This window comes from Budorcas taxicolor, chromosome 1, assembly GCF_023091745.1.
Source record: "Budorcas taxicolor isolate Tak-1 chromosome 1, Takin1.1, whole genome shotgun sequence".
Classification (NCBI taxonomy): Eukaryota; Metazoa; Chordata; class Mammalia; order Artiodactyla; family Bovidae; genus Budorcas; species Budorcas taxicolor.
The window spans coordinates 191,543,192-191,568,730 of NC_068910.1; the positions used below are offsets into that span (position 1 = coordinate 191,543,192).

General features: G+C 45.7%; 1 protein-coding gene across 1 annotated transcript in view; it reads right to left on the bottom strand.

The window, feature by feature from the left end:
- The window catches only part of ZBTB38 (zinc finger and BTB domain containing 38), a 47,451-nt gene extending 24,461 nt beyond the window's left edge, over positions 1 to 22,990 (bottom strand). Inside the window, exons 1-2 of the mRNA XM_052639152.1 lie at positions 22,887 to 22,990; positions 21,354 to 21,458 (exon numbers count right to left, since the gene is read on the bottom strand). The gene's annotated coding sequence lies outside the window, so the exon portion shown is untranslated. The remainder of the gene's footprint in view (positions 1 to 21,353; positions 21,459 to 22,886) is intronic.
- Between the last annotated feature and the right edge of the window lie 2,549 nt (positions 22,991 to 25,539).

Sequence of the window (25,539 nt, forward strand, 5' to 3'; positions counted from 1 at the left end):
TATATATTTCTTTTGTGTGCACTTGTCTTTTTAAGTCAGAAGGCCACTCAACTTTTGGCTATAAAAACAAGGCCTAGTGCTGGTCGTTTATTGGATCATGTGCTTGTTTTATTTTTATTTTTTGGCCATTTGGCACATGGGATCTAAGTTCTCCAACCAGGGATTGAACCCATACCCCCTGCAGTGGAAGCATGGAGTTTTACCCACTGGACTGTAGAGGAAGTCCCACATGCTTGTTTTATATGGTGAAATTCTTTTATTTCATAAGAAAGCCTTCCCTGTGCTCTGCTTCATCATCTCTCCTATCTCTTTAGTCTCTTGGCAGACCACATTTGCTTCTCTGCCCTCACACCGAGGGGATTTTTGCAAGGGTAAAGTCTTAAGACCTCCTCTCTCTTACTTTAAACTAGGAACCTAATAACAGCAGTCTGGTTATGATTTATTTTAGAGAACATTTTGATGTCCTGGATTTTTCAGGTAAAAGTCTTTTTAGTTTACGTCTCAGTTTAATGGATTCATTAGGTTGTAGCTGATTCAGTGAAACTTTTTTTGAAAATCTGGGTTTGGTCTGGGGTTTTGCACATTTATATGCTGATTCTGGATTTTGGTTCAAGCTGCCATTGAATTCCCTGATTGAAACTTTTTGACAACTGTCAGAAGGAGCCAGTTGTTCCGAGCTTTCTTTTTCTCGGTCCCTGAGCTATCCTTTCTCCTCCTGTGGAGTCATCTTTATTCTCAGAGGGCAGAGCAGGGCCCCTGCTAACACACTCCTGGGCTCAAACTCCAGTCCTGCCACTTAGTAGCTGTATGAATTTAAACAAGTTAATTAGCATCTCAAGACTTGGGCTTTTTTTTTTTTAATCTATAAAATGGATATAATAGTGCAACTTAGTTCTTAATAGGATTAGAAGGGACAATCCAGATAAACCATAGTATCTCAGTCTATTGCTCTTTTACACGCTGATAATTTTCCATGAAAATTCCAGAAAACAAAACAATCCCAGCAACTCTTTTCTTTAGCTCATCTCATTATGATAATAGCAACCAATTTAACGCCTGTTGGTTGAAAGGGTGTTGGAAGCAGGGGGTCATTTTGTAAGTGGGGATTTCCCTGGGGCTGAAGTGGAGCAATGAGCGGCCTGGAGAGTCCCCGGCTTCAAGGGCTTCCAGGGAGCCTGGGCAACTTAGCTCTGGTGGGGAGGACAGGCAGGAATTATGGGACTCAGGTCAGGCTGACCCCAAAAGAAGGGAAGTTAGAAAAACATACTTGCTGAAAAGAAGTACAAAAATAAATACTCAGCAAAATAAGGGACTGTGGGTAACACATTGTGTGTTGGTTGCTCAGTCGTGTCCGACTCTTTGTGACCTAATGGACTGTAGCCCACCAGGCTCCTCTGTCCATGGAATTTTCCAGGCAAGAATACAGGAGTGGGTTGCCATTTCCTTCTCCAGGGGATCTTCCTGACCTAGGGATAGAACCTGGGTCTCCTGCATTATAGGCAGATTCTTTACCATCTGAGCCTGTTAGAGAAGTCTGTTAATATGGGTATAGTAATGTAATTAAAAGGACATTTTCAAAGAACAGGTATATGTATCATAATATGGTATCAATAAAGCCAGTAACTATGTGTTAACAGGTGCAAAATCAGTGATTCTATTATTTGGGGGAGCCCTGCATGCCTATTACACATATTTCTACCAACCCAACTATGAAGAATAAGCAGAGAAAAAGAGGTTGGGTTCGCAACAACCAGGGAGAGCTTCTACCCCTCTAGTGGCCTCTTCAGGGCCACGGCTCGACCTTTTCAGCCTGGTAAAGGTGCTGAGCAATACTGCTCTTGACCGTCATCTTAGCTCTGAATAAGATTATTGCTCAGCTTCTTCACATACAGAAATGCCAAGAACACCCAGATGGCTAGTCTCACCATTATGAGGAGTAAGGGCTGGGGAAGGCAAAGCATTTTCAGCCCCAGTGCTCTGGTTCCCTTTACGCCTTCCATCTGTTCCATCCTCACCTTGTGGAGAAGGGGGCCTTGAAGCACAACAGGGCAAGCGATGCTCTGAGTGGTGATCAATGCCAGCAAGAAGGAGAGCGGATGAAGCAGAGTCCTGGATCAGGAGAGGTGGGGCTGGAGACAGGATACGGGAGAGGAAGGCCAGAGGGAAGGGGCCCGGGGCTCCCTCCTGAGGCCTCTGTACTGATGCCCACCACCCTGCTAGGAAATAGGACGCCGGGTGCTGTACCACAACTCCTTGGAAGGTCTGGCTTACTGTGTCACTGAACCTGCCCACTCTATTCTTCCAGGTGTCAAGGGCATCATAACAGGGTTAGAGACAGACAAGTAAATTCCCCATGGCAGACCCTCACTTTGAAAGCAGGCAGTTCCTCTAAGGGATCAGCCCCTCATGATCCCTGAGGAGCCTTTCCCAGGGCAGCAACTCTTTCATGCTTGTGTCCTGAAGTTCTTTTCCACTTGACGACTAGAGTACATTCCCAGTTCCCAGTGCCACGTCCACAAGATGGTGCTGAGTCCACACAAAGAGATGCTCTTGCGTCCTGAGTCACTGGGGATCCAGTTCCCAAAACCTTGCTCAAAATGGGCAGATGAATGAATTTCGTTTCAAAATAAATAGACCTTGGGTGTTTTAGATAACAAAAAGCACGGAGCAAGATTCTTAGTGGAGCATGCCTTCTAACTACTTCTTCATTTGCTGTAGATGGATTCTCGAGATTCTTCAGACCAGGGGTGGGGACCACTCCACCCAGTGTGGGAATTTCCTCCTTAGAGGAGCAGTCCTCACACAGAGCCCTCAGTTGTGACCTCTGCATGTGACAGCCCTTGGAAGGTTTGCATATCCCTTCCCTGGGCTAAACATCTCCAGTTCCTTCAACTAGGCCCCAGCAAAGAGGATTTTATAGACAAGGAACTATAGATAGTTTCGTCCAACCCTCTCATTTTAGATATGAGAAAATGGAGGCACAGAGAAGTAGAATGACTTGCATAAGGTCTCATGATATCACTAAAACAGGTTTCCAGATTTCTGGCTCCATACACCTTAAGCATATCACCATACTCCTCAACTGGCAGCCACCAGACCTGCTCACTGACACAGGACCTTAGAGCGTTCTTGACTTCCCTAAGCCTCGGTCTCTTCACATATCAATTGGAGCAAATCATAAAGACCTCGTGGGCTGCTGGGGGGATTCAATGAGTACCAGGTGGCGTTAGTGGTAAAGAGCCCACCTGCCAACGCAGGAGACGTAAGAGATGCGAGTTCGATCCCTGAGTTGGGAAGATCCCCTGGAGAAGGAAATGGCAACGCACTCCGGTATTCTCGCCTGGAGAACCCCATGGACAGAGGAGCCTGGTGGGCTACAGTCCATGGGGCTGCAAAGAGTCAGATGTGACTGAAGCAACTTCACACACACACACACACACACACACACACAAGGGCACCCAGCCAGGGCAAGTACATAGCAAATAGTAAGTGTGTGATAATTGGATTTTATGTATAATATTAGACTCTTTTTTTGGTATGGAGTTCTCCTTTCTGCCTTTGTGTTCTTCTTCTTCCTTGGCTTCCCAACTCCCAAAGCTGAATTTTTAAACTGATCCTCAAAAATTCATGTAGGCTTCCCATGTAGCTCAGCTGGTAAAGAATCTACCTACAAGGCAGGAGACCTGAGTTCCACTCCTGGGTCAGGAAGATCCCCTGAAGATGGAAATGGCAACCCACTCCAGTATTCTTGCATGGAGAATCTCCTGGACAGAGGAGCCTGGCAGGCTACAGTTCATGGGGTCACAAGAGTTGGATATGACTTAGCGTTATCTTTCTTTCTTTCTTTTCTTTAAAAATTTCACTCATTCTTGTGAAATGTAGTTGTGTTCCTTTGGTCCATAATTTTGAGTCTGTTGGAATATTTCAGAAAGACAATCCTATCTTAAAATATAACTACTGATTCCTTGAACATGATATGCTGACTCCTCCTCCAGAAACTTCCAAGTAAGTCTAGGGTGGTAATGTCTGTGACAAAAGCTGGGCTCTGCTCTCCTCCAAAGACTGGCAGAATGTGATCATTCTTTTTACTCACTCAGACTTTATTTTAACATCAGGACTGTAATACTGATGCTGACTTAGAAAATATTCTTCAATTTGTTAGAATAAAAAAAGATAAAGCTCAGTTTCACCTGAAAGAGGAAGAAGGTTACAGCCACGCTATCAGGAAGCAACCCTGACTCTGCGAAGAGAAGCTCTGGTGTGTTAATACACTAATATGTTTGGATGAAGACACTGGGACCTCAGGGTAAGTGAGCTTTTACTCTGAGACCTCAAAACTTCAGAGTTGCTGCGGGTAAAGTTGTTGGGAATAGACTATGAGCTAAAGAACAAGATGGCAAGGCCCTGGAGCTGATCTGTAGTTCCTGGGCTGGTCCTTGGTTATAGGCATTATCCCAGCTCCATTGCTGGAGAAGGCACTGGCAACCCACTCTAGTACTCTTGCTTGGAAAATCCCATGGACAGAGGAGTCTGGTAGGCTGCAGTCCATGGGGTTGCAAAGAGTCGGACATGACTGAGCGACTTCACTTTCCCTTTTCACTTTCATGCATTGGAGAAGGAAATGGCAACCCACTCCAGTGTTCTTGCCTGGAGAATCCCAGGGACGGTGGAGCCTGGTGGGCTGCCATCTATGGGGTCGCACAGAGTCGGACACGACTGAAGCAACTTAGCAGCAGCGCAGCAGCTCCATTGTATCAACAAGCACAGGAAGACTAATTTTCCAAACATTCTTCTCATTCCTTCATCCTAACTAGCTCAGGCCACTTGTTTTTCAGGGGCTCCCATCCCAGCATCCTCGGATCCTGCTGCTCCGGAGAATACAGCCAGCCTATAATCATTCCAGTGCCTGTATCTGCTCACTCGGAAAAATACTGCCTTCCCCATCCTGCGTCTTTCCAAACGCCAAATTTCTGGAAACTTTCTTGTTCAACAAACACAGAACAAAAAGAAAGAACACCCCACTTTAGTCCTGTTTAGCCCTCTACCATTTATAAAGCAGGATTCCCTGGTGGCTCAATGGTAAAGAATCTGCCTGCCAAGCAGGAGACATGGGTTGTATCCTTGGGTCAGGAAGATCCCCTGGAGAAGGAAAGGGCAACCCACTCCAGTACTCTTCCCTAGTAAATCCCATGAACAGAGGAGTGTGGCGGGGCTACAGTCTATAGGGTTGCAAAGAGTCAGACATGACTTAGTGACTAAACAACAGCGACACCTACAAAGTACTTCCGTACACAACATCTGATCTCCTTTCTCACAACACCCCTGTGGACTGTGAAATAATATTTCCATTTCAAAGATGAAGATGTGAAAGCTCAGAAAAATTAAACCAAAATCCAAACATCACTTGGATGGTGTTATAAGTTGACAAGGTTGGGTTTTTCAACCCTGATCGTGTGACTCTGGATCAAATTCCTTCTAGCATACTTAAAAGCAAAACTGTATTTATGTGATTCTAAATATTAGTAAATATAAACTACCATCTCATCTTCTGATTGATGTTTAGTAGCTGTGTATCTTTGTCGGCCAAAGTCAGTGTCAAATGTGTACTTGCCACTCAAAAAACTACACATCATTAGCTATTTTTACCAATAAAATGGGTTTTTCCTGTTCAGCCTATATACCACATACTGCTGACTAGCTGATCATTTATGCATTTTACTTCATATTCTCTGCCATTCTGCATGATTTGACCACACAGTGCTTTATTTAATTCATTCTGTAAAATGGGAATGATGCCTGAGATGATTATCATGATAGTTAAATGAGGCAATGATTACAGAGACCTCAGCTAGCAGGTGTTCCCTTCAGTTCAGGTCAGTCGCTCAGTTGTGTCTGACTCTTTGCTACCCCATGGGCTGCAGCACGCCAGGCTTCCCTGTCCATCACCAACTCCCAGAGCTTACTCAAACTCATGTCCATTGAGTCGGTGATGCCATCCAACCAACTTATCCTCTGGCATTCCCTTCTCCTCCTGCCTTCAACCTTTCCCAACATCAGGGTCTTTTCCAATGAGTCAGTTCTTCACATCAGGTGGTCAAAATATTGAAGTTTCAGCTTCAGCATCAGTCCTTCCAAAAAATATTCAGGACTGATTTCCTTTAGGATTGATTGGTTTGATCTCCTTCCAGTCCAAGAGTCTTTTCCAGCACCACAGTTCATAAGCATCAATTCTTCAGCGCTCATCCTTCTCTATGGTCCAACTCTCAGATCCATACATGACTAATGGAAAAACCATAGCTTTGACTAGATTTGACTAGCTTTTAACTAGGTGTTCATTTAATGGTATTATATACTACTGCTTCTACTTCTACAACTTAATTACATTCACTAAAACCAAGTAGAGTGTTTTTTTTTTAAATATTTATTTATTTGGCTGCACCAGGACTATGCACTAGGGATCTTCATTCTTTATTGTGGCACACAGGATCATTTTAGTTGCGGCATGCGAACTCTCAGTGGCAGAATGTGGGATCTAGTTTCCTTACCAGGGATCAAACTTGGGCCCCCTGCTTTGGGAGTGTGGAGTTTGAGCCACTGGACCACTAGGGAAGTCCCTTAAGTAGACTTTTGTTTTCTAAAAAGTGCCTGGTGTACTATAAGGCAGTATGGATACCATGATTCAGAGAAGCAGAAAAATGATTTCATCCCCTTGGCTTTATTTAATCCTTTATTTCTTTTCAGAAAGCTCCTGGAGCCCACAGTCCAATGGAGGACACAGACATGCAGACAAACAGCTCCTCCGTGATGATGGAAGTTCTCTAATGAGCATGCCCAGGGCTTTGAAGGAGGCAGCGTTACACTGAGTTTGGGAAAGGACAGTCAGGGAGGATGAGGGGGAACCGAGTCTTGAGAGACAGGGAGAATTTCTCTGGGATCCAAGAAGGAAAAAGGCATTCTATTCTAATAAGGTCAGGCAAAGGAGCAGGCAACACAATGACACATCTGGAGCCTGGCAAAGAGGTGGGGCTTCCCACATGGCTCAGTGTTAATGAATCTCCAATGCAGGAGACGGAGGAGACACGGGTTGGATCCCTGGACTGGAAAGATCCCCTGGAGAAGGGCATGGCAACCCACTCCAGTATTCTTGCCTGGGAAATCCCATGGCCAGAGGAACCTGGTGGGCTACAGTCTGTGGGGTTGCAAAGAGTCAGACATGACTTACTGACTAAACACACAAAGAGGTGGGATGTCTGCTGCACAGACACTGGGCAGGGCCAGATGGGAGATGGAGATGGAGAGACTGGCAGGGACCTGGTCGTGAAGAACACACCAGGAGGGCCTTGGGTAAACCTTAACTGCATACTGGAATCACCTATGGGAACTCGAGAACATGAACACTCAGGCTCCATCTTGAGATTCTAATTCGTTTGGTCTTGGGTAAAAAGAGAAAAAAACTCTCCAGGTGATTCTAATGTGCACCCAGGACAATGGTGAGTCCTTTAAAAGATCTGAAGCAGGAATCATTTAGACAAATATGCAGACAGGTCATTCTGGGAGCAGTTTGATGAGAAGGATGTCTGGAGGGGGCTGGAAAGAAGGCAAGGAGACAGCTGAGGATGGCAAAGAGAAAAATAAGTAAAAGCTATTTGAATGGAAGAATCAACTAGTTGTAAACTTGAGGAGAGAGAAAGGGGGAACCAGACCAGAGCGCTGGTCTGGCAGAAGAAGAATTAAGTCAGTGTGCCCTCTGAGGAGCCTGTGGGAGACGCAGAGGGCACTCTCAAGCAGTCCTCCACAGTGGACTTTGATCCATGATGGACTTTGATGCTAAGAGGAAGCTGGGCTGAAGATGCAGCCATCCATCGCACCAACACACAAGCTGGCTGCACACATGAGCATGGATGATGCCCAAGGAAAGCGGGTGAAAAAAGATGAAAAAGAAATAGGGCAGAAGGAGGAACTTGATCAATACCGATACTGAGAGGTGACTGGATGTATCAGAATCACCTGGAGGTTCTTACTAAAAATTTAGTTTCTTGGTGCTACCCCAGACTGAATCAGAACAGCCAGGGCGTTAAGACCCCAGAAACTGATTTTTCCCAAGTTCCCAGGCACTTCTGAATCAAGGTTAGGCTGGACAGTGTATCAGTTTGCTAACACTGCCATAACAAACTACCACAAACTTGGTGACTTAAAACAACAGAGATTTCTTCTCTCACAGCTAATGGAGGCTGCTGCTGCTGCTGCTAAGTCGCTTCAGTCGTGTCCGACTCAGTGCGACTCCACAGATGGCAGCCCACCAGGCTCCCCCGTCCTTGGGATTCTCCAGGCAAGAACACTGGAGTGGGTTGCCATTTCCTTCTCCAATGCATGAAAGTGAAAAGGGAAAGTGAAATCGCTCAGTCGTGTCCGACTCTTAGCGACCCCATGGACTGCAGCCCACCAGGCTCCTCCGCCCATGGGATTTTCCAGGCAAGAGTACTAGAGTGGGGTGCCATTAATGGAAGCTAGAGGTCCAAAACCAAGATGCAGGCAGGGCTGTGCCCTCTCTGAAGCCTCCAGGGGGAGAATCCTTCCTGCCTCTTCCAGCTTGTGATGGTCCTATGGTTCCTTGGCCTGTGAATGCATCTTCCCATGGCCGTCCCCTCTTTCTGCATCTCTCTTCTGTGTGTCTCTTATAAGCACACTTGTCATTGGATTCAGGGTCCACCTGATAGTCCAGGATGAATTCATCTCAAGAGCCTTAAAAATTTACATCTGTGAAGACCCTTTTCTCCCCCAAAAAAGGTCACATTCACAGCCCTGGGGATGTAGATACATCTTCTGGCGGGCTACCAGACACCATGACTGTTGGGTAAAAGACCAGGACACCAAAAGAGCGTCTAATGGGCTTTTTAATGGCTAAGCGCGCCCCGGCGGGGTTCCCGGACCCAAACAGGTCGAGGAAGTCTGCGCCCGGACCCTGCTGGGGGTGGTTTTTATAGGTTCCTTGCGAGGGATGGTCAGGCTAGATGGACGAGGGTTTGGATAGGTCACTAGGCCAAGGCGTTGCGGGCTGACAGGTCCTTCTACGTGGCTGGGGTGGGGTGGCTTTAGCTGGTGAAGTGTGCTGTCATTGGTCCCCGGATCTGGGATCTGGGAGGCTCCTTCCGTTAGGGACATCCCCCGCTGGCAGGAGGGAGAGGAGGGACGGCCCATGGGGGGGGGGGGGGTGATGGCGTTACAATGACAATAACTCAACTGGGTGGAGGGGGGAGGGGACTGGAGTCCAGAACTCCAAGCCAAGTTCCCCAACAGTGGCAGGAAGAGGTGGAAAAAAAGAAACCAACCAAGAGAGAGTCATCTGTGAAGCATACAGCTCCACTTCTAAGTCTCATGCAGCCCTAGGGGTCCCAGGCCACTAAGTATCCAGGACTCCATGTGAAAGTACTTTAGAAAATAGAAAAAAGCACCACGATTACCAATTAATAAAATACTAGACCACATTACCCTCAAAATAGAGGTGAGCGCTTTGAAGTGCTGAAAAGGCTTTTATTTAATTCGCTTTCTAAACTAAATGAATTTGATACGAAGCTAGGATTTCATCTCTAAGATGCTGTGGCCATTTTCTCCTCACCACCTTAGTAACTTCCAGTCCAAATAACAGGTCACCTTGGGAGCACGGCATCAGTTATTTCCATTTTCTGAAATATTTCCTAGGAGGGATTTCTCTGGCAGTCAGGGGGTATGGGTTTGATCCTTGGTCAGGGAGCTAAGATCCCATAAGCTTTGTGGCCAAAAACCCAAAAAACATTAAAAAAAATCCACAGAAGCAATAATGTAACAAACTTAATAAAGACTTTAAACAACAGTGCACATCAAAAAAATCTTTAAAAAAAAAAAAAGTGTTTCCAAGGAGCAGGCAAGTGTTTCCAAGGAGCAGGCGATACTCTTCAGTCACCAACACTGAAGAAGGTTCGGTTATATCCCACTTCTCATCACCTACCAGTGTCCCAAAATCTTCACGGACTGCCCTCATTTTTGTTTCTACACATGCTCTACCTTCACAGTTCCACATCATTACTACTTGTGTGGGCTCCCTGATGCACAAAAGTGGTCTATCCTCTAACAAGAAACTCCCCTGCTCGGCAAGAGGGTTTGCATGGCCAAAGGGTCAATGGTGAGTGGTGGGGGTGTGTGAGTAAGGAGTCCGGTACTTTGCTGAAGTTAAAGTCACAGCCAGGGGACAAAGCCTTCAGGATCATATTCTCAGTGTGGTCAAAACCACCCCATCATACAAGCCTACAGTGTAATGTGAGAGGCACACCTCTCCGCAGACTCCACCCAGAGACTGTCCCAAAGAGACTCTGTGGAGGTAAACAACCAAGTTTAAGGTTTAAGGAAACCAAGTTTCCATATCTGCTGGGGAAACGACCATAGTTATCATGGTGATGATGATGATGCCAATGATGATAAAAGCTAATTATTTACTGAGCACTTTCTACATGCCAGGCCCTGTGCTGAGTGTTTGCAGACATTATGACTCACTTAGCACCAAGAGAGCTGATGAAAAGGAGAGTGATTAAAAGACGTTTAGAAAAAAGGGAAGGCATTATAAATTCCAGGATGTTCGGAAGGAAGGTCAATAGAGTGTCAACAGAGAAAGGGAGGACAATTCTCACATTGTCCCAGCCTAGGATGAGTTTGGAAGTAGCTAACTGCCTGATATTTCAGAAAGCATCCTTGGGCCACGGAGGTCAATATCACAGACCAGGTTTATCAAGATATGCCTACTGTCCCCTGTTTTCACCCTATTGCCCAAGACCATCCAGATCAGCCTTGGCATTTAGCTGTCTTGGGAGTGACGTGGCCAGATAAGATGGGGCTTCCTTTGGTGGGTTCTTCCTGTTGCATCCTGAAATGGGCACTCTGAGCACAGAGCAGCTTAATCAAGGCTGCTTTGTCTGATGCCTCTCCAGATGTCCTTGGACACAAAAGCTGTGTTCTCCCGCCGAATCACTTTGCCTGTAAGAGATGGACACGCTTCACAGCTAAAGTAGCTCCTTTCTCTGCTGTGACATGGAGAAGGCTCGATGGCCATGAATTTTTCTTGGGCTGGGCCTTGGAGAGCTCCAAGCCCAACGTTCTGCAGGAAAAGACTGGGCAGGTTGCCACTGAGGAAATCCAGCCTGGTGGATTGAGTCAGACGGCGAAGCTCTACAACTGCCGAGCAGAGCGGCAGTCCAGAGGCTGAATCGGCCTGCAGACCTGGCTCATTCGGCCCTGCAGTATTTTAAAAGTTTTCATGTCCTCCAGTTTGCCATGATCTAACCATTCTATCTTCTTAAATCCAGCCTACATTGAACATTCATATCACCCTCCTGTCCCTGTATATATCAGCATTTTAGACCCTAATCTACAATGACATGGAGGTAGGTCACTTAGGCCTGTAATGTATCAGTGATTCCTACAGTGATTCACAGGCCTCTTAAAATTTAAATGGTGAAATACCAATATTCAAGCTTTCAAAACTACAGAAGCACTCCATTTTAATGAAGAAAAGGTGGTTAGAAGCCCTAACACAGAATATATTTAGGTCACATAGTATTTTTTCAGGTTCCCTCCGGTGTGTTCACTCCCATGTGGAAAACTTCCTACTGTATGAGTCCTGGGAGACAAAAAGGGTAGGTATCAAATTCTCCACTTTGACTCAAATTGTTTTATTTGGTTTTAAATTTTTATTTGCTTATTTTTGGCTGTACTTCAAAGCTTACAGGCTCTTAGTTCCCTGACCAGGGATTGAACCTGGGTCCCAGCCAGTGAAAGCACAGAATAATAACCACTGGACCACCAGGGCATTCCCTAAAGTCATTTTAATGATACGGTCTGCTCAAGCTCTGAGAAAGGGACAATAACTCCTCACCAGATCTCCGCACAATTTGCCTCTTAGAGGCATCCATTTTTAGAGAGGGTTCCAGGGGCTTCCCTGAAGGTCCAGTGGTTAAGATGCCGCTTCCACTGCAGGGGGTGCAGGTTTGATCCTCTGTTGGGAAACTAAGATCCTGCATCCCATGCAGCATGGCCAAAAAAATTTTTTAACTAAAAAAATAAATCTAGGAAAAGAGGGTTCCATATTCATCATTAGCAGGAGATGTAACATGGGAAGAAGTAACTACAGAGGCTGTACAGTTCCTTACTGGGTAAGGGCATTTTGAATTGACATCATGCTCCTTCACTGCATTACCCAGACAATAACAATTCTAGAAACTAGATCAGAGAAGCACAGCCCGGATGTCAAACAATAGGGTCAACACAATAAAGCCTAACCAGCAAGACCACAAGTGTCCTTGGGGAAGCTCAGAGAAGTTCTCAGTGGAACAACGGCAATCTCTTCAAGGAAGCAACTGAACCTGGTCTAGAGACTTTGGGGGTGCTGGTGCAGAGCAAATCCCTTGGTCTGGAGACCAATCGAAGCATCTGTCACACTAGGGTGGGGGAACCTCATGGAGAAGAGCTACTGATGCTCTTGCCCCGCTCTGCCATACTTCCTCCCCACCGTCAACAGACAGCCCCGTGTTCCCAGCAGACCCCCCACCTGGATCCATCCAAAATGCCAGTGTATGGAGATGATTTTTATGGCCCTGGGCTGTCAGCTATTTATTTGAGTCCATGTAGATACTTTCCTTGCACACACATTCCTTCTCTTCTGTTTTCCACAATCTCTCCCCCCAGTGTTTTCCATCATTTCTCTTCCACCTCCCGTTTTCCCAATTTGAAGCTACCATTGGCAATACTGCAATCTCTGGAAAGAGGCCAGGCATGACACACACCTTGTGGAACTGTCACCTCGCCCTGTGGTTCAGGAGGTGCGGGTGACTGGAGGGACCATCAAACAAGCCCACCAGCTGGGCTGACGCATGACCAGAGGCCCAGAAGCTTTTCTGTACTGCAGAAATGTTACCAAAACTCTGGCCACACACACACATGGATGCACAATGGTTCAGACAAAAGAAACCGACTGGGAAAAACTGTGGGGTGGGGGGAGGGCAGAGTATTAAAGGAACTAAATTCCTGTTTGCTTCTGCCAAGTTTACCCTCAAAATAAATCTGATCAAAACTAAATGAAGGTTTCTGGCAGTAGGTATCCAAACAGTTCCCCCTGCTCACCTGTTTTAGAGTGAAATGATCTGGGGGCAAAAGGAACAGGGAACAATTACGTCAATAAATATGTTGCCTGCATTAAAAAAAAAAAAAGTAAAATTCCCCAGACAAACCTAAACTCAGTGTAGACATTAGCCCACAATAGACTGTTTAGAAAAATTATGCTTTAAATACACTGATTAAGAAAAAAAAAAAATCTAAAAATAGGCTGTTCTGTAGAACAGCTCGAGTCTCTGCCTGTGCTTTCATTTTAGAAAACAAATGCTCATGGACTCCTCAGGGGGAGGGGTTTAGCACAGGGATTCAAACTCAGAGAAAATGGCCACCGGGTTTCAGAAACCTAAACGCAACAACCAGGGGCACTCAGGGGACCTTCTGGAAACACAGGGCACTTACCTTTCACAACAGTCAGTGCTAGAGACAGATATAACCTGGTTTTTTTTGCCCCACCAGCGACATAAATCATGGACTCCAAAGTGTTTGTTTGCTGAACGCCACAATGACTAATCACCCGACTTTTATTTTTCTCCCTGAGCCAGAGAACCTCATGGGGGGGGCGGAGGGCGGGGAGGACAGGTCATTTTTAATGTAAGGGAGCTGCTAGGATTGGAGGTAAGATTCCTGTTTAAGCTTCATACATGAAAAAGAGAAGTTAAGGACCTCGAAAAGTATTTCCTAAAATAGGGATGCGTAGCCTTCTTATCAGACATGCCAATCGTTCAATAGAAAAGAAAGTCTTAAAATAGATCCTTCAAACATGGTACAAAGCTCTTGAGTGATTTCCTGAAACTTGTCAAAAAACAAAAATGAATATTCAGACTTAAATAAACAACCAAACAAGGTCAGAACTCACTTCGCAGTGTATATTCATTTACAGGGAAAAAAACAAAATGTTCTCCCAGGTAATTTACAATGCTTCTGTGCAAAAAAAGTCAACTTGCAGGGTAGAGTGGCTAAAGAAAACTCCAGAATTGCTAGACCTTGACAGGACAAAATCTTAAAGGTCAGGCTTTTTTTTTCAAACCCGATTTAGCACAGCACCCAGGGTGGGCCAGTTCTCTAATGTCTGAGTAAAACCCCATTTGGGGCTTCATTTCACTGCCACGTCATCCCTTTTTCCATCTATCCCTGTGCCTTCGGCTTCCTCAAAGTGGTCCTCCCACCCCTTCCCGTTTTAAAGCAAAGATGGAACATGCATTAGTCTGAGGGAAAGGGTGGAACAGGCAATAGAAGGAATTTGCAGCAGGGACCCGGGATGCAGTAAGGCTGGCCACGGCCTCCCCTACAAGTACCAAGGACCACCCGAGACCTTGGCACCCCTGCTCTCCGAGTTCGGGTCAAGGACTATAGGACCAGGATAGACCGTCTACACAGGGACAGACCAGAATGCTGAGTAGATTCTGAGACCAAAAAAATCTTCCCTTTGGTCTAGAAGTGAATCGGCGTTCTATTAGAGCTAATCAGAAATCTCCATGACTGCGTGAAAATGCTTATGCGTTTGGGGAGACGGATTCTGAATGCCGCTGTCTTCTGCCTGGCGAGATGATAAATTCAGCTCTGTTTTTACTGAATTGCTGGTCTTATTATCTAGTGATAATCAACTCTGCAAATAATCACAAGTGTTCTAACACACAAACAGGAAAAATGACACAAACAGAACGGGACCTAGAAACAATGTCCCATGCACAAAGCAGGAAGTGGCAGCTTGTATCTATCTCACCTGGCACAAAGCCAGCCTTCAGGGGGTGGCCGAAAGAACCCCAGGATGCTCCTCTAGCACTTGAACAGCCGCTGGATTCCTCAGGACCACAGGGCGATGAGGACTACGTGCACAGGTGTGACCAGCAACATGGGCTGTGCGAGCTGGGTCTTCCTTTTTATACTCCTTGAGAAAATGCTTCGTTCCTCTCAAAACTAAATTATTGGAGACCTTAGCAATTTTCACTTAAATAAGAGAGGAAAAAAAAAGCTTTAAAAAATAGGAGACAGCCTCCTGCCTCTCTTAGCTTAAAAGGAAAATTTTCTTGACTCTCTTAACTGACAAGAATCCAAGAGCTTCGATGGAACAGGAAGTTTGCATTGTGGTGTCTTTCTGCTGAGAAGCCCAGCAGGCATGGCGGGCTGCTCTTGTCAACAGAACAGTTGGAGGGAGCCAGTGCTTCCTTAGGCTTGGCTTGCTGACTGCCCGTTCCTGCTCTCCTGATAATCCACCTTACGACAGGACCTACCTGTTTCCTCAGCAAACTGGACAGGCAAGGGACACTAGCTTCTGTTCCCTGTCTGCTACAAGTGGTGTGACCCTGAGCAAATCCTACGACTTCCCTGCATTTCCGTTCCCTTATCTGGAATGTGAAGAGGCTGGGCTAGTTTACTTCCTCAGGTTCTTTCCAGCCATAAAGTTTCAAACCATGATTCCTTACCTCCTATTTTGTCACCTGTTGATTGATTCCCCAGCCAGTAGAAAAAAATCCTCATTTCCTCCAAAGCAGACCATCTCTCCTACCCTTAAACCCATGCACTTTCCTCAAAAGTGTATGGGGTACAGGCCGGACTCAAGGTCTGGCCAGTACAAGCACCCCTTGGAGGACAGTGGGCGGGAGCTTCGCAACTGGGATCTCTGGCCAACCTCAGACATGGAGTTACCATCTGCTTGTTTTAGCACATCTGCTTTTCTGCTGGGGAGGAAGTAGAATTACGGCTGGAAGGAGCCTTTTCCATCATTGAACCAAACTTTCTCCGGTTACAGGTGAGGAAATCAAGCCAGCACAGTTCTGTGCCTTTCTTTTCCAAGGCTGCACAGTGGGTCACGGGAACCAGTCCTAGGTCTCCAGTCCGATCTTTTACAGGATGCTCTTTGACCTCCCCCTTAACCCCCCACTGCAGGGCTCTGGGCTCTTTCTCCTGTAGACTTCCTTAGGGCCCCAAGGCAATCCCCTAAGGAACTGTTTTAAACTTTCAAAGCGACAGAGCAACTCTGGGAACATAAAGCCCCACAAGACAGTGATAGCTATAAAATGAAAGTGAAAGTGAAGTCGCTCACTTGTGTCTGACTCTTTGCGACCCCATGGACTGTAGCTTGCCAGGCTCCTCCGTCCGTGGGATTTTCCAGGCAAGAGTACTGGAGTGGGTTGCCATTTCCTTCTCTAGATGATTTTCCTGACCCAGGGATTGAACCTAGGTCTCCTGCATTACAGTCAGATGCTTACCGTCTGAGCCACCAGGGAAGTCTAATGACAGCTATAGCAAGACACAAATCTTTGACCTTATCAGTGCAGCAATCCACTGGTGTCTTTGCTCTAAAAGACAAGCCTGCAGCAGCACTTGGATGGTAGATAAGGACAGGTGAGAAAGATAGGGAGGCCCTGAGAGCAGGGTCCTGATCTGATGATACCTAGCACCAAGCTCATATTTGTTGAATGAATTCAAGTTTGCACATTACCTCTGTCCATTCGCTTCTTGTCAAAAATTCTGAGATTACTGGAATGGCAGGGGCAAGGGTCTCTAAGCCACAACCAGGAACGATGAGCTATTTCATGCTCTCAGTATGTAGCTGGGGAAACTACGTGGGGTGTAGAGACAGAAGGCTGGACTTTGGAGCCAGATAAGAGCCCAGAGAGTGAAAAACTCATGTTTACAACATCAGACCGAACCTCTCAGACTCAATTTCTGCCACACCAGTTATCTGGAGATTCCAGTAAGATGGCCGAGATAATGCATATAAGGGGCAGGATGGACTCCATGAAACTCAGTTCAGTCTTCTCCCCTTAGGGCCTATGGGTTTAGACATAGAAGCCCTAATTCTAAGCAAGGCTCCAGGACACTGGCATCCTGTTCCAAAAAAAGTGAACTGTCAGTGGAATGCCAACAACAGTTATAAAATGACTCAGTAGAATTTTAATAAACATATCCCCATTGAGTCACCCGATTTCTAAATTACATACAAGGAATATAAAGTGCAATTTAATAAACACGAGTCAAAATTATGTTTTATATTCTCCATAAATAGCTTAACACCAAACATGTATGTATGTCTCAATCCTCCCCTGTGAATAAATAAAGAGAGCTGGGATGAGGAGGAGAAAAAAGGATAAATTATTCTCTCACCTATAAAATGAGGTTGGAAACAATGTGAACTAGTCTAAAAAGTACATGATTACAAGATGTGAAGAAAAAGGATATATAATGACACGGATGTTTATCGACCAGAAGATAGTCAGACAGACAGATGCATCAAACTATTTTGGTGGTGTGCTTGTGCACTGTTACTGCCATTAAATATATTATTGGTAACAACACTTAAAGTTTCACTGGTTTTGCAAACTCTGGGCATAGAACAGGGTGTTACCACTTACTCCACAGGAAAAGAAGTTGATATGAGGGCTGTGTCACCCAGCACTGCTGTGGCTACACCGCAGATGGCGACAGTGGGTGTGATAAGACTACCATTCCTTCACTATCTGGGATCCGTGTGTCTTCTATCTCATTACAGAATAATTCGTAAACATGAATAACACAAAACTTCTGAGTACAGGCACATCTTTATGGATTTTAAATCAACCTATCAAGTCTCAGGTTTATCTCCTTTCTCTGCTTCCTAAAAACTGGCATTTGCTAATCTTCATCACTGTAGTACTTGTTTAAAATGAAGATTCTCAGGAGTCTGCCTGAAATTTACTGAATTTGAGTCTCTGTGCTAAGGACCCGAGAACCTACATTTTAGTCAATCCCTCAGGTGTAATCTTTTATAAAAAGATATTTTTTTTACGTGGACTATTTTTAGAGTCTTTATTGTATTTATTATAGTATTTCTTCTGTTTCGTGTTCTGGTGTTTTGGCCATGAGGTGTGTGGGATCTTATCTCTCCTACCACTGATCGAACCCACACCACCTGCTCTGGAAGGTGAAGTCTTAGCCACTGGACCACCAGGGAACTCCTTCCCAGGTAGATTCTTATCCATACTAAATTGCAGGTCATTTGAACTCTCACAGGATAGACTAGCTATCATGGAAGGTATGTGCGTGCCATGACAAAATGAACATGCTAAAATAAGTCATAAAAATAAGCCTTTAGGTATAGACAGATATTAGACAAAAATACATATACCTAAAAAATTGTAAGGGGAAAGGAATTAGCATTTATTAATTGCCTACTATGGCATGGATCCTGACCAAGTTATATATTACTCAATCTCCAAAACAATCCTATTTGAGTTATGGATGGAAAAAGTTAGGCTTAGAGAGTAACTTTTCTGAAGTCACAACCCTGGAAAATGGCCCAGCTAGGTTGTGAAACTAGATTTATCTGACCCCAGCCATCTCATTCCATTGTACTAAGCTCATATGCCCATGAAATACATACACACACACGTGCGCTTGCGCACACGCACACACACACACACCCACTCTCTCTCTCTCCCCTGTCATACAACAGTCGTATGGCAACAGGCAAAATACAAATCTGATTACTGTTAGAAACCTTTACATCAGCAGAAATGTAGTTTTTAAGAACTTTCTATCAACGGATATTCTTTGGTCGTCTGTCGACAACAGAATAAAGAGGACGACAACTGTCAAAACCACATTTAACATCTTGAAATTTTAGTAATCAGAAGTGTGTTTTGGGGCTTGTTAGGATAAAATTTTTGCAGTGATTCTTGATTTGTGCAAACTACACTTTTTTTTTTGGAAATAGAACCACTTGATATCCATTCTGCAGGTCATAGCATGTTACAAAGGAAAACAACTCATTAGGGATTTAGCACTTGTCAATCCAATGGCCGTCTTAGGCCTCATATCCCCTGTCTTGTTCATCTGGGCTTCCCTGGTGGCCAAGTGGTAAAGAATCTGCCTGCAATGCAGGAGACCCGGGTTCACTCCCTGAGTGGGGAAGATCCCCTTGAGGAGGGCGTGCCAACTGACTCTAGTACTCTTGCCTGGGAACTGTGACTGGAGCGACTAAGCAGAAGCCTAACACTGCACCCTCTCTCCTCTGGGAAACCCTCTACTGCTGGCTTCCAGAGCCCTGTTCTCTCATTCTTCCTTGCTCTCTTGTCAGACTTTTTGTTAGGTCCTCTCAGAAGGCTCCATCCTCAAGCTTTGCCTCTCTCCGGTTTTTCACTGGAAAATTTGTTCTCTCATCTCTTAACTTTTTTTATATCAGTGATTCTAAACTAGCCCTAGCCTCCCTGTGGGGTGCAAAACCACTGATTGTCTGGGGGACATCATACGTCATACTTCAACACTTCAAACTCAGCCCCTCGAAAATGCAGCCCCTCACCCTTCTCCAAGTTGTCTTCGTGGGTACCACTGCTCTGGAAATCTCAGTGTCAGCTTTAGCTGTTTTTTCTCTACTCAGATGTCAGATTGGGTCAGTTTTTCCCTTTGCGTCCGTTCCTTTCCCGTTTCGCTGCTATCATCCGTTTCCGGCCTTCCCCAAGTTCCCCCCACCCTGCCTTTTCCTTGGTGGATTGTGGTGCCCTTCTAATTGGTCTCCCTGTCTCTGGTTTCTGCCCTGCCTTTTCTTCTGATTTCAAAGTAGGTACTCGATAAATATTTGCTGTGACATTTATAGAACTCCTAGAAGTTTGCAAAGCACACTCACACTCAACATCTCATTTGTTCCATTTGGAGCTTAAGTTTATTACAAGTAGCATTCCAAGCTTACAATCTGATTTCTGTTACTTAAGGCAATCACTGGAGCTACTTCTAACTTTGAACCTTGTAAATTAAAGCATCTCTTAAATTGCTTTACTTCTGAAGATTCAGTGTCTTGTGTGGCCTACAAGCTAAAAGAGAAGAGCATTTCAAGTCAGAGAGAGCTCCCTTGCCAAAATGCTTTTTTCTCTGCTGATAAAGGTGATGGTGACAGCAAAATCAAAATTGAAAAGAAACTCCTTTCTGTAGATTTTTAAAAAACGTGTTTCCTATTTATCCCGTTGGTATCCTATTTACAAGTCAATCTCCAACATCCTTGGAAGCTGATATTCTGGCATGGTAACAGAAAAATTCTAACAGTTGAACAATAATTCCTCACTAAGAGAATGAACATGACCATTATCATGACTGTAAAAACAGAGTAATATGTTTGGTCTTAAATACCCAAATAAGTGCCTTAAATACCCAAATAAGAGCTCAATAAACATTTGTTGAATGAATAAATGAATTCAGAGCTGGCCTTACTATTGTTTATAAATTGAAAGCATCAGTTTCCACAGATGGATGGAAAAGTACGTTAAATTTGAAAAAACAAAAACAAAAAAACTTGCACTGAGGGCCAGAACTGTGATACATCAACTACCCCGGTGTCTTCTGGGTCCACTCCGACCGCTGCAGAAGTAGGTGGAGGAGACGAGGGCTACTGGCAGGCACTGTGCTCTTGACTCGGCCTCTCTGGAGTTGAGGTTTCAAGCTCCTGGAGGGCAAGCACTCTACCTTGAAGTTCATGGCCCTATCCCTGTGCTCTGCATACCAAATGTGCATCACAAATGTGGTCTGAGAGGCAAAGTCCTCCATGACCTGCCTGCATTTTCACCTTTCAATCCTTCACATTTATACTTTCTTACTTCGCAGAGGTAGTGTGAGGAGTAAAAACACAGCACTTCAAGCATTTAACACACTGCCTTGCACTCACACACAAAAGCGCTTGATCAATGGGAGTTGTTATCACCATCATCTGGGGCTCTGTCTATGCCTCAAAGGTGGAGCTTAGTGTGCTGGGCTGTCAATACCTGTCGGTGCAGTGTGCGTCCTGGGGGTGGACTCTTCACGTGTGTATCCTCAGCGCCTAGCACAGTGTTCCCCCTCTAGCAGGCCCAGAAGCTGACTGCATGAATGAGCAATTGCGATGCACGCTCCAGGCCTGCCCCAACCCAGCCCACTGGGTCTCCCTGAAGAGTCATTTAAACTTTCTGGGCCTTGGTGACGTCTGCGGGTCCTTCCGGCCTGAAGAAGCCAGAAGACAAGACTCACAGAAGCTCTCACAACAGTCACTGGCAGAACTGGAACTAGAAGGCTTTCATTCCCCCTTCATCACCAGGCACCTCACACATCACGTCTCCTTAATAACAGCTTGCCTAAATGTCATTGTCACTTTGTAATCCCCAAACCTGGTGGATTGCTGGCCACAAAGCATAAGCTCCTTGGGAGCGGTTTAGGCCCTCAGAAAAAAACATTGCCTATTTCAAGTAGAGAACAAAAGATGTAAATTCGATTACCTCAGTTAGAACAGACCAGCTTTAACAGAGTTAGTGTCTTGAGCTTCGGAAGAAATCACTTGGAAATCCTTGGTGCTGAGTCCTCCATTTCCTCCACATCTAGATCTAAAAAGAAGTCAAACAAAAAGAATAATGTCTCATGACTAGGTGCCAGGACCGAACGAATCAGAAAGAAAAGTGACTTCCATTAGCATGCGGACTGAACACCTACTGTCAGTTGAGCACTGGCCAAAGCAAATGACACAGGTGATTCATACAGTCCTCAAAACATAGGAGACATCCCCCCATTTTACAGCTACGTCAAAAGAGGCTCTGAAAGGTCACAGAATCTGTTCAAGGTCACAGAGCTAGCGTATGTCAGACCTGGGACTTAAACACAGGTTCACCCCAGATTCCAAATCCTGGGTTATTAACCTGTAAATCAGGGTTTGAAAACTTTTTTGACAGTGACCCACCATTTTAAAAAATCATATTACATAAACGGAAAGTCCAAAGCCTGAAAACAACGCTTACTCTTATTACATACAATGCACCCTGATATTTTCTATTCTTTTTTATATTGCATTATATATTCTATATCTTCAAAAAAAAATCTGGTAGCAACCCACTAAATTGATTTCACAATCCTCTAATGGGTCTCAATTCTTGCTAGAAAAACACTACCCTCAGAGATAGTACCTCACTAGAAGTTTCTCAGAAACCGCGGACCTAATCCTCCTATGCTTTTTAACCATGAGAACCTGACCGAGTCGTTGAGCTTCATAATTAGGAGACAAGTTTCTAACCTTTAAAATATGTCTAAGGCACCAAAATACGTATCATCCATTATGGATCCTTAGAAGAGATATTTAATTTGGGCCAAAGTCCAGAATGGAATTAGTCACTTACCTATAGGAGAGGAGTTATAAAGTGGCACCGCAGACAGACTAAAACCTCAGGTGATTTATAATATATCCTGCAAAAAGTGGCTAACAGCGGGCGGTCATGTTGTACCAACAGTGGAGACCTAACTACTGCCGAAGTAGGAGGCTGAGATTGCAAAGCCCTGGGGGCAGGGCCCTGCGTTTGCACTTCCCATTCAATTCCAGGGGCTTTGGTGTTCAACCAAGGAAATCCTCAGGTTCCGGATGGGTCAGGACGGGGGTCCAATTCGCGCTCCGAAGGAGGGGAGATGCGACTGTCAGCGCCGTTCCGAGCCTGCTGGACCGGAGCCCGTCACGTCCCCCGCCCTTGGGTGCGCGTTGGTCCCCGGACCCCCGCCCTTCAGCATAGCCTTGCAGATGGGCCACGGCTGCGGCGCAACGTGCCCGACTCCGCGGCTGAACCCCGACTCCCAGGGCGCGGGCCCGGGCGTCCGGGCACCTGCGGGCGCCGGGTCCCCGCAACACCTCGGCTCTCCGGAGTCCGCGGAGCTCCCAGCCCCGCGCGAGCGTCCCCCGGCCGGGTTTTGAGGCTCCTTCCCGGGATAGCAGGGGTCGGGCCGGCCTCGCCTCGCCCGCCCGCCCCGCACACCGCCCCTGTGCTGGCACTTACAGGGCTCGGCCGCTGCCCCGCGAGCGCGTTCCCCGGGGGTCCATGGCGCTTCCGGACCCGCGAGTCAGGCCGCGGCGTCTCGCAGCACCGCCCAGAAAATGGACGCCGGCGGCTCGGCTCGGCCGGCCCGGCCCGCCCCCGGCGCCGGGTTGGGGACGCCACCCGGCAGGGAAGAGGGCTCCTCGGCCTCAGCCGCGGGCTGGGCTCCGGGGCACCAACGAGCGTGCCCAGGACCAGGCCTCGGGAGGACAGGGGCAGGGCCGGGACGTGGGGGGGGCGGGGGGGGGGACACACCTCGTCCCCGCAAAACCCCAAACCCAACCTGGGCGCGACGGGGAGAGGAGGGGGGGCCCACGACGGCCCCAGATGCCACCTAGGGGGCTGCGGCCTCAGCCTCTCTCCTCTCGGGAGATCCCAGAACCTGCCCCAAGGGCAACCACTTAGGGGTCTACGGCCACAAAACCTAGTCCGTACCAGAACCAGGCCTGGGTTTGCAGACGGGTCCCCAGGTTCCGCATCCAGATCCCAGACAGCATCCAACCCCTGCCCGTTTAAGAGTGGCAGGTTTCAGAGTAAGTCAACTGCAGTTTTCATTTAAACTCTCAGGAATCGAGTGTCACCTGCGCTTTCCCATGGCTGACAGGAGATATCTAGACAGATTTTCCCAACGTGCTGTGAAAACTAGTTCGCGCAAAAGACCCAGGCCTCCTCCTGAAATAAAGCGCGCTGACTGCCTGCTATTCTAGACCTTTCACCCAAAGATTCAGGGACTGCTCATTGAAAAAGTATTTACTGAGGCCTGCCACAAACTCGCCTTACGGAGGAGCTAACAGCCTAGTTAGCTATATTGTAGAGGTTTTGTTTGCTTGTTTTCGACAAAACCATCCACCTTCTCTGCATTTTGGTGGTATGAGTCTTATTTTTTAAATTTTCTTTTGAAAAGATGCATTACCAGGTTACAGTTTAAAAAGATAAGTCTGTTCTTTTCATGACTTAACATCCTGTTTTTAGTTTGGAATACAGCACTCTGCATCCTAGTTCCTGATCACGTTTTAAGATTGTGAACATTCTTACGGAAAACAAACCTATGGTTACCAAAGGGCACACGTGGGGGTGGGGGCGGCAGGGACAAATCAGGAGCTTGGGATGAATATACACACATTACTGTAAGACAGATAAGCAACAAGGGAACTCCTGTATAGCACAGAGACTCAATATTCTGTGATAACTATAAGAGAAAAGAACTGGAAAAAGAATGAATATATGTATATGTATAACTAAATTGCTTTTCTGTACCCCTGAAACTAACACAACATTGTAAATCAACTATACTCCAATAAAATTTTTTAAAAGTCACTCCCAATGTAAAAACAAAAAAGACTGTGATGATTCTGAGGAATAAAGTAGAATCCAATATTATATACAAAGTTGGTAAAACATTTTAATAATCAAGGAGAAATATACTGACTTAAAGTCAAATTAAAGCATCATGTAATTTAAAAATAAAGACAGGGTTTTGAAGGCCGATAGGTTGGGCAACATGCACACACATGTACACTAGCAATTCCTAACTTCCTCAAAGCCAAGCATCCTTTATTATTTCTCTGTGGCTCACGTTCAAAAAGAGCTATTCCACTAATTGCATTTATTAACTAACGATTCATCTTCCCACTTTAAAAAACAGCAACCCTGGCATGTTTTTGTGTATGTCATTGCCCATCCGAGCTTCAACCGAAACCTGAGCGAAGCCATTGTTAATCATGGATTCCAAACTAAAGAAATCTCTGGTCTGATTGCAACTTTATGTGTTTCCATTGAGCCTTTGGGAAAACTAGGCATGGGGATTAGGAACCTCAGGTTGGGAAGTGCCAGTATGAGGTATTGCTCTCCATGCTGCCCTGCTGCGACTGGAAGGTGGGAGGGTGGCACAACAGGGCAGTTTGCCCTTTGGATTCTGCCTGCCTGGGTTTAAAGCCTAGCTTTGTCACTTACAAGGCTACTCGCTGACTTCAGGCAAGCTACTTAACCTCCCTGAGCCTCAGCTTGCTCATCTGCAAAATAGGGCTGATTTTAATATTACACTTACCTCACAGGGCTTTTTTATAGTTAAATGGGATAATACGTGCGAAGCATCTGCATTATGGCTGTTGGTGCTGGAAGTCAAGTATTCAGAGTTCTAAGTTTCTACCATCCAAGCAGTAAGAATCCTAGTTCCCATGGGTAAAGCAACTTTTAAGCCCTAGAAAATTTCTATGGGTAAGCTCCCAGGGTCACATGCTGAGTGACATAAAGGGATTTAAATACAGGTCTGACTGTACAGCCCACTTTCTATGCTGCTAACATGTTCCCCGTGGTACCTTGTCAACAGCTTGTTAAGGTTGAAATCAGCTCTGGCTTTCCTAAGAGGCTTAGCAAGTGAATGGCTCCTTACATCCACTTGCGAATTCACAAACAGTGGCATTTCTTTCTCATTAGGGCCAAATGTTTCTCCAGAAGGGAGTAGATTTCCCCCAAATTGTTATTAATAACTAAAATATCACAGCAACAGTTTTAAACACTGCAGCCTAAAACTTACATAATCATCCTGTCCTTCAAAATTTTCCACCCTTCCTCATAACCAGTTACATATTCTCTCTCTTAATCATTCTTCTGA